The sequence below is a fragment of the Octodon degus genome, unplaced genomic scaffold, assembly GCF_000260255.1.
Source record: "Octodon degus isolate 3935 unplaced genomic scaffold, OctDeg1.0 scaffold00225, whole genome shotgun sequence".
NCBI lineage: Eukaryota > Metazoa > Chordata > Mammalia > Rodentia > Octodontidae > Octodon > Octodon degus.
Window position 1 is genome coordinate 21,378 of NW_004524801.1, and position 10,177 is coordinate 31,554.

Here is a 10,177-nt window from a genome sequence, read left to right on the forward strand (position 1 = left end):
CAGCCAGCGTGCACAGGGCAAAGCGTCAAGAACATTCTGGAGCAAAAGAATAAAGCCATCAGCCCTTTGACCCTCATCCTCCCCAGATGTGCTTTGGAGGAACATCCTGGAGTGAGCCCTTGTCATAAAGCAGTCTCTGCCTGCTGCTCGCAGGACAAGCTAGGAGGCCAGTCGTAATTAGATTGCCACAAACACCACAGTTAATAAGTGACATAAATAACCATATAAATGTCAAGCTGTGAATCTGAAACTTGACAGGACCTTTCAGATCCAACAGAGCTTGGCACAGAAAAGCATTTTCTGAATTTGCACATAATCTGCTTTTTTTTGCAGCCCCTTTGGGAAGGAGCTATTTACCCAGTAAGCATGTTATTCTCCACCGGAGATGACAGTCATTCCAAGTCAATTAACTGCATTCCAGAAAAAAGCAGGAGGAATTTTAAATGCAAGATTTGGAAGTTGGGGAATGAGACAGTGGAGACATGAAGAGATTTTGTAAATTGTGGTTACTAATACACCAACTTTGCCCTTAAACTCTGGGCGGCGGACAAAACCAAGCCATTTGATTTTTAAAAACCCATGTTGTTGCTAGGATTCTTACCTGGATAGCTTGGTAGATATGACCCAGGCTGCCTCTGCTGGCCTGTGTCACTGGGTGGTACCAACTCTGAGCATCAGTTCTCATCACAGCAGCTACCACAGTGTTGTAAGGAGCTATTTCTGCTTATGGAGTCCTCCCTGTGTCTTGTCCCTAACACCTCTGCTCCTTGCTTTATTTTTTTAAAGAGGTAAAATATATACAATATTAGCTAATTTAAAGTGTAAAATTCAATGGCACTCCCTACATTCATAATATTGTAAAGCCACCACCTCTATCTAGTTTCAAAACATCTTCATTATGCCCCAGAAAAACCCTGTCCCATTAACCAGTCAGTATCTTTTTTCCCTCCCTTCTGCCCTGGCAACCAGCAGTCAAATTTCTGTCTCTGGATCGACTTGTTCTGAACTTTCTCTATTACAGAATCATAAATATGTGACCTCTTATGTCTGGATTCTTTCACTTAGCACAACTTTTATAGTTTCATCCATATCATAGTGCCAGTCAGTAATCCACTATTTATGGCCAAATAATATTCCATTGTATGGATGTACCATATTTTTTACCTATCTATTGATTATTGCACCTTTACAGTTATGTTTCCACTTAAAAATACGTGTCATTTCTATTATTTCTGGATTTGCAAGAAAGAACAAAGGTCATCCATAGCTCTCTCAGCCACAGTGGTAGCAGAAGTCCACCATTACACTAATCTTGAGGACTCAGGAGAGTTCTCGAAACCCCAACTTCTTCACACTCTTTTCCTTCCATGGAAATTGTGAGTGAATGAATATGGGAGAAAGAAGGAGGCAGAGATCTCCAAAAGAAGAAAATACATTTCACAGATACATGGACCATTATCCACTGGATAGCCAGAAGAGTCCATTAAAACATCCATTGTTATTATTTTACCTCAAAACTAATCTGATTTTATGAATAGAGTAGAGTCCCCTCAAAAAGGAATCCTGACATCTCAACCCTCAGTACCTCAAAGGTATTGATATTTGGAAATAGGGCCTTTAAGAGGCAATCAAGTCAAAATTAGGTCATGAGGATGGACTCTAATCCAATACAACTGGTGTTCTTCAGGAAAGAGGAATAGCACCCAGGCATGGTGCAGCAACCCTGTAATCCCAACACTATGGGAGGCTGAGACAGAAGGATCACAAGTGTGAGTCCAGCTCAGGCAACTTAGTGAAACCCTTTCTAAAAATGAAAAAGAACTGGGGATACAGCTCAGTGAGAAGCCCCTGGATTTACTCCCCAGTACTGAAGGAAAAAAGAAAAGAAGAAAGAAGAGGAAGAGGAGGAAGCGGAGGAGGAGAAAGAAGATTATACTGGCTCTGGGAGCAAAAAGAAAAGGCAGAGCTCAATTGTCTCCTCACTTCAGGACAGGCTAGCTTCCCCTTGGCCACACTGCACTATAAAAATGCCCAGAGGCTGATCAGATCTGGCCAAAAGCCACATAAACACCAGAGGCTGATCAGATCTGGTCAAAATTCAGACAACTACTCTAACTGTTCACTTACAGCCCGTGCTGGTGACAGTGAATCCTCCACCTGGGGCTCCAATTGTTAACTAATGCTAATCCACAGCAGTCACGATTACTGAGACCTAGAACACTGCTTGTTTTACCTTTTCCTCATTCGAGCTTCAATGGTATAAAAATTTTATAAATTTACAAGTGAACATATTGGGAATGTGTAGCCCCTTACATTTTATTAAATGAGGCTCATAAAAAGATATGGCACAGCAGCCACCCTAAAACAGGAGATGCTGACCTCTATATTTGCTCTTTTACCAGAAGTGGAAGCTGTTGAGTTATCAGATGATGGGACAAAGCCCCAGGAAAGAAGTAATCAGGTCATAAAGTAGAGGAAGGACTTCTGAGACAGAGGCTCTATCACCAGGAAAGCTGCCTGGCAGGTGCCATCGACTGCTCTCAGCTGCTGATCCGGAGTGTCCAGCATGAATATTGCACAACAGTACTGAACCAAACACTCTGGACGATGGAAAATGGTTCTCAACTTGGCTAGACCAGGAAGATTTCCTTCAGGAAGAGAACTGGGCAGAATTTCTTTGCCCTATCTGTTGTTTTGAAAGGGGGAAAAATACTCAGATGTTGGAAAGGGATAGATAAAGGTGACTTTTCAATGTCTTTGAAGGTTGGTGAGAAGATAGGCATTCTTTGGGCGAGCACAGCCTCTGATGCTGTACACACCTCAGCAGCTTAACCTCAGGTATATGCGTAGGCATCCATGAGTTGGTATTAGCAAAGGGGAGCTGTGGGACTAGTGATCTGTCCACTGGAACACAGCCCTTTTTCTTTTGCTCTTCCTAATCTGAAGTACTTTGTCCTCCTCTGGCCCAAAAGCAGTAGAGGTTGGGAAGACTCAGACAAACAGGAAGCTTGGAGAATACCAAATGAAGGTGGTCAAGGGAAGGCTCTTACACACACACACACACACACACACACACACACACACACACACACACACACAAAACTAAAGAAGCAAGAGACTTCAGAGGATGGACTCACAGGACTCTGGGGCAATGGCAAATGCATAAGAAGTAGAGGGACACAAATGATGGCCTTGTGGACTGCTCAAGATGTAAGAGCAGTAAACCTCACATGAGGCACACATTCACTCATGAGCACGGGGACAGATTAGCCGGATGAGAAACACCCTCCCTCCCCGCAACCAAGTTTTTGACACCAGATATTCAAGTAGCTGACACTGAGTACCCAAAGCTAAGAGCAGGTGGAACCTTCCCTGTGGTGTTCTGAACAGGTTTCTTTAGTGGAAGTAAGGAGGATCCACCCACCCCAATGGTGGTTAAAGGAAACTTCAGTAGTGAAGATGGGGGTCCAAAGGGTATCTCACTTGCCAATCACCCAACAAACCACCTCAGGAGAGAGATGTCCTGACTTTTCTCCCTGATCATGTTCAAATATAGCAGGCACACTACTTCAAAAAAGTAAATCTAAGGTGATCTGAGAGAAATTAAACAAGGCTTTTTCAATTTTTATGGTGTCAAAATACAGCACATGTAAATAAAATGTACCATATTGTCCATTATAAGTATATAGTTCAGTAGTTCCTTTTGGTCATTTGTATACTGAGAATCTAAAATCCAAACACACTTCTGTAGAGAGTGAAACATCTGAAGATGCCTGAAAATGAAGTCTACTGCTCCAGTATGATCCTGATGTTGGACAGGAAGGCCCAGGATCAGCCCTCTACCAATGCAGAAATGATCATTTGCAAAGGCCAACTTAGGCTTAGCATTGGGTGGAGCCACCAATGCCCTTAGCATGGACTAACACAGTCTGTGAGAGGCTAGAGGCCAGTAAGCAGGAGCAAACCAGGCCTCTTGGAGGGAAAGATGATGAAAGTGTACTGCTGTGAGTAGTTGCCCTTCTCTCAGCTGCCCTAAAATAGCAAGAGTTTATATTTGGTGAGATATCCAAGGAAGATGACTTTCATCAGCCTCGTCTGCTGTCTAGTCACCTGTGCACTCCAGGAAGTGAGATGGTCCCTTCTCCTTTGACCATCATTATTGGCTCAAGACATGAATCTTCCTTCAGGCAGCTTGTCCTCACCCTCAGGGAGACCTCCTTCCTAGGGAAGCCTTGGAGTTTCCAAGGCACCCAGCCTAGCCTTGTCCCCAACAAAAGTGTCTAGACAAGCCAGCTTGTAGATGTAAAATGACAAAACTGTGTACCTGTTTTGTTGCCCAGGCCCATCCTTGTCTGGGTTGATTTTGAAAGAAATATTTGTATTAAAAAGCTTAAGTAGAAGGAAGATTTCATCAGCTCTTATCTCTCCATTTAGAAAAACAACCAACATCTCATGGATAAGAGTGGCGCCTGTGTTTGTGGCTTGTTTCTCTGGGGAGCCCCCTCTTCCCAGAGTCCTGTCTTAGTTTACTTTTCACTGCTTACTTCCTCTTGACCTCCTGGAGAAAAGATTCCCATGGACATGCCACATCCCTGGTTAGGCTCCCTGAGTATTCTGAATATTCCAAGTATTCCAAACTTGAGTTGGCATTGTGCCATGTTCCCCCATGTGATGGTGGCTCTTGATTCTAGCACTCCAGCTTGACTCTACCCCTTCATAGGCCCCACTTTCCTACCCACTGCCCTCGCCCAGCTTTTTACCCATGCTGGCAGACCTCCAGTGAAAGGATTTTCAGCTCCACTCCCTGCCACTGGGTCTCCCTTTTAGGATGTGGCCAACTTTTATTAGACCTAGCACTCATACTACCCCCAAGAACCGAGTACAAACCTAGAGTAAAAGTCTGAGCTCACCATACTCCTCCCAGTATCCTTGTGCCATCGTCGCCTGAGATTGCAACTCCTTCCCTTCCGCCTCCCACATTGCTGTCTAAATTCTTGCTCTAACTCCAATTAGGCAAACTCTCTATACCCTCAGCTATTTCTATTAGTGTTCCTCCAACCCTTCATTTTGTGATTGTCCATCCTGGCTATGGGTCAGAATCCCTCGAGGAGACTTTTTAAAAAGATCCTGCTGCCAAGACATACCTCATTACCTAATTTGCAAGGCCCAGTACAAAGTGACAGTGCTGAACTCATTATTCAGCAAGGCCTGAACATTTCAAGATGGCAGCTGCAGGACACTAAGCCCAGCACGGGGCCCTTCTGGGTGAGGGACTCTACTAGGCTGCCCAAGAAGGCAGCTTTATAGCTGAGTATTTTTTCCCAAAACATTCAGATTCAATTGGCCTGGGTAGGGCACCGGAATCTGCAATTTTAAAAGCTCAGGAAGAAATACTAAGGTAACAGAGATGTCCGCAGTGAGCCCAGAGACACCTCTTCAGTGACAAATCTTTCAATTGGAAACTCTTTAGTCTCATGCTCTTAACTTTGGGGCCAGAGTTGGGCTCCTGGCTTCCTGGCTCCATAATGTCACTTTCAGATGTTTCTTAGTGTGGTCTAGGAATTACAATCCTGCAAACTGTTCGGGTGGTGCTGAAGTCTTTCAAGTCTTTTCCTCACTCTTGTCTGGGGCATTTCTGAACTTTCCTTGGTGCCTTTCCTCTTCCAATAATATTTAATCTATGGCTCATGGCTTTGTTGAATTTTACTTTGCCTCTTCAGAGCCCCTGTACATGCTGTGCTAATATTCTGGCTTTTCTGTTCTTGACTTGTCTCACACATTCAGGAGGATACTGGGCTGATACGGTGGTACTGGCTTGGGGACCATGAGCTCCTTCTGTGCTACTGCTCTGCCACCTCTGGGACATTGCATTCATCTGCAAAGTCTGGGACAACTCACCACCATGTCTAGCTCCCAGACTTTTGGAAGAGGGAAAACCAGGAAGCAGCCAGGCCCCTGTCTTGGAGGACATGACCCAGAAGTCACATGTATGACTTCTACAGATTTCCCATCAGCCAGAACTTGGACAAACTGTCATCCTGCATTCCAAGGGAGACTGGAAGTGGCAGGTCCTCTGCTGAGTGGTCACACGCCTTGTTCAAGCCTCTCAGTGTGAAAGAGGGAAACTGGTACTGAGAGAAAACAGAACTGGCCACAGAGATCAGCAAAATTGCCAAATCTTTGTTAAATAAACACACTTTTTAAAAAAGCCTACACTTGTTACCACCATTCCATAAAAGAAATTTTTAGATGCCAAAAATCAGAGCAAACAGAGCCTCAAAATAGAGAACAGTCTTAAATGAAGAGAACCGAGACTTATGGTAAAAAGAGGGAAGCCACCCTCATTGTTCTCTTCCCTGACACTGGTGCAGCGCCAAGCATCAGCCTCCTGGCCTGATTTGGGAGCCACAGTGGAGGGTGTGGCTGTGAGAATGTCATTAATATCACCTTTGTCCCCCCAAAGACACCCCCATTGAAGGGATCTGCTATGATCATTCCCAGGGAGTTTGTGACTCCCACTCCCTAGCCAGTGGCAATCCTAGAATCCAAGCCTCCAGCCCTTACTGTGTCCCCTTCCATTTCCAAACGCCCAGGGGACCTAGGTCCAGTGAAGTCTAGGCTCACTGTTTTGCCTGCCTTTTCACCCTTTTGCAAGCTTTTCTTTAACATTAGTGCTCTCCAGAGTTTCCTCACCTATCGTCACCACCTTCAAGAGCCTTCCAGGAGAGCAGGTCTCCTACCACAGACCATGAAAGTCGACCTTAGAAGGTCTCACCCCTACCAACAGTGCTTCCTCCTTTTGCCTTACATTTCTTCCATAGAAAACATGCCTCGGGTGCTCAATTCAGCAGCACATATACTAAAATTGGAAAACAAGCCTTGAAAGACCAGCTATATAGACCCCTGAGAAATGCTGGGCAATGCTTCACCCTTTGGCGGTCACACTGACAATGAGAGGACCTTGGATTTTATCTCCTATTTCCTTTAGGGTGATCACTTTTCCCCTCTTTGCTTAGAAGAGATCAGTCCAGGAGCCAGAGTGACATATTAATATTTTTCAAGAATCTTCATTATTTTTTCCCCATTTAGACATTTCTAGATTCAAATCTTAAAAAGGTTTGATGTAGGAAGGAATTTGTAGATGATAGGATCTAGATGATGGTTGGGAAAACAGACTCAGATGGGACAAGTGACTACTCCAAATCAAATAATAGCCAGCCTCAGCACCTAGGTCACATGACTACACACTCAGCCAGGTACACAGCAGAGCCAGGCCTGTGCAATTGGAGCCAGGCCTGATGATGAGTTGCCTGATCCCAGTCTGCCTCCCATTGCCTCCGCTGTGGTCTCTGTTTTCCCTCCGTGTTTTCCCTCTTCAAGACCCATCAAGAAAGTTTTCTCTTGTTTACAGCAGTATATCCTCTAAGCAATGCCAATAGCATTTGCTCTGTGTGGTTTATTTTAACCAAAAGGAAAATTAGTGGCAAAAGAATATTTTAATAATGAATGGAAAGTTAGGCAGGACATTTTTGAGAAGGAAAAATGTAAATAATTTTTTAATGAAGGCTGTCTCAAAGGACAATGGAGGAGAGATACTTGGGGTACCTGGACTATATATACTATAGGGCTCTGCTTCTCCCATGCACATATTGTGAGTGTGTGTGTGAGTGTGTGTCTCTGTGTGTGCCTGTGTATGTGTGTGTCCTTCTAAAGCAATCCTAGTTAATGGAAAGATTTTTAAATATTTGGAAATGGATCCCAGAACTTTACAGACCACAACGGTATCTATTTCAAAACAACCTGGTAGTATTTGGTGTCCACTTAGGCCTGGTAAATTTCCACTGTGGGCAGTGCGGTACAACATTTTCATCCCGGCCCGACTCACTTCAAGTGGCATGATTTGATTAAGCATTTCTTCACTTTTAATTGCATGTCAAGGCTCCAGAGCATCATTTGTTGAGTGACCCCAAGTGGGCTAGAGAGAGGATGGGAAGACATGTGAATCTATAAAGGTTTGTGCCTGACCTTGTGCTCCAGTGTAATTCTGCCTGGAACCTGGCAGGATTTTCCTTATTATGAACAGGCCTGGCTTTGCTGACAGTGATTTTTTTTATGGTCCAAGGCAAGGGGCATCCAGGGGAAAGAGCCTGTATCTGTGGAGCTCTTGGCATCAGTGAGAGCTGGGAAATGTTAGATTGCAGTTGGCTGAACTCCACCCACCACCTGGGAAATTATATCCCTGAGCTGCAACTTTCAAACTCTGTTACTACAGTATTGTAGAAAGAGCTTCAATGTCTAAGGTCGGTCCACTCCCCTTATAAAACAAAATACCAATACAACCTCACTTCTGGGTACACAAGGGACTAAAAATGTTACACACCAAGTTTTGTAGCATGGTACAACTCTATACATGGTATCTGTAGGTAATGCCCTTGATTGTCATAGTATTTATTACCTTCATCCTCCTTCAAAGAATTGCTGTTCTTAGGCTCTGCTTATGCTGACCATAAATTGCTGTTCATAAGCCCCATTGTCTTGAGCTGAGTGACAAGGCAGGGCTGAAGAAACCCAAGTGTCTCCCATTCCTGGTAGCCAGAGACATTCTCAAGATGAGCACCTCACAGATACAGGATGGTCAATAAAATGTAAATAAGACCTACAGCAGGGAAGCAGGTAAGTAGTACGAATGTCTTCTCTCCAGAGAAGGCCACAGAAAGAATTTCCCTTATCCTTCAGGACATGATTTGTCAAGATGATGTTATCATCTTGAAACCAAACAAATGATGAGGCCCATATCAAGGATAACAGTGCAAAGATGGAGACAATTCCACTGGGCTGACTGTCTAGCCAACCCCAAAGCCTATTCTCTGAGTTTCTCATAGTTCCCAGCAAAAATATCCCATGTTTCTGGAAGTTTCCAAACAGGGAAATGTTATAGAACAAACACATTTACTGTGACTGGTCTTGTCCAAATAATCTCTCACTGGACATCTTTGCCCCCCTATTAATAAGCCCTTCCTGACTAGGGAGCTATCCCCCTCTCCTAGTGAGCTGCCCCCAGCAGGAGCTACACTCTGCACTGTACACTCCCCACTAGAGAGCCTTCCCTTCCCTCTTGGGAATGAGCCTTCCTTCCCCACCAACAAGAGATTGGATGAATCACAAGGGGAAGCCTTTCTCATCTTTCCCAGAAGAGTGAGAGGGGAATCAAGAGGAATGAAAAGGAAAATCTCAGCAGAGGAAGGAAGAATGATTCAGTAGAGGAGATTAAAAAGGAAGTTTACAAGAGAGTAATGGTGCTATGCATTTTGAGATACTGTTCCTGAGCTTTAGGTACCAAAAAGCTGGAGGCATTGGGTGGCTTTGAAGGTGATTACCCTGTGCATGAGGAAGCCTTGGCCACAGCAACACAAAGCCTAACATACTGCACATCATAATAAGGAAATATGTTCTCTTATGTAATTCACATTCTCTGATAGCTCAGGAACCAGCTGAGTAGTGGCTCAAGGATGTCAACAAGAACTTGGATCTTTCCATCTGTAGTTGGTGTGGGCCTCATTCACTGTCTGGTGACAAGACCACTGCAGGAATGCTAAGCATTTTAATAATGATTTCCACCATGAAAATAGCTGAATTTGCATTCTATACTACTCAGGTTCTGCTGAGAAAGATGGATGGAGTTTGTATGAGATTCAAGTTCAAGGTCGCAGTATCCAAAGTGGTATTTAGGTCAAAATAGACATTTTAGATATTATGACAAGACAGTATGCTTGCCTTCAATTCACCAATAATATGTTCCAGTGGCCTCCTTGGCACTGGAACAACTACACTCCTCAGCCACGGAGTCTCAGAGAACTCTAGGCAAGTGGCCAATTTGAGGGGTATCCTGTAACTGGAGCTCAAGAAGCAATCCAAGAAGCAGTCAAGCCAGCCCTGCCATCTCCAGTGAGCGCCTGTCTCCATCAGATCTGTGGAATTCCATGGCCCCTTTGTAAATCCCGAGGGAGCCTTGGACCTGCAGACTACCCAGTGTCACTCAGACTCTGGGCGCTAGGTTGGGAAGGCGTCCTCCCACAGGAACAGGCAACTGCTGACCTGTAGCAGGCTCACAGGTGGGGAGGAGTACAGCAAACCTCACTGTGTGACAGAGCTCTCTCCAAAAATTAGCAAGAGTTGT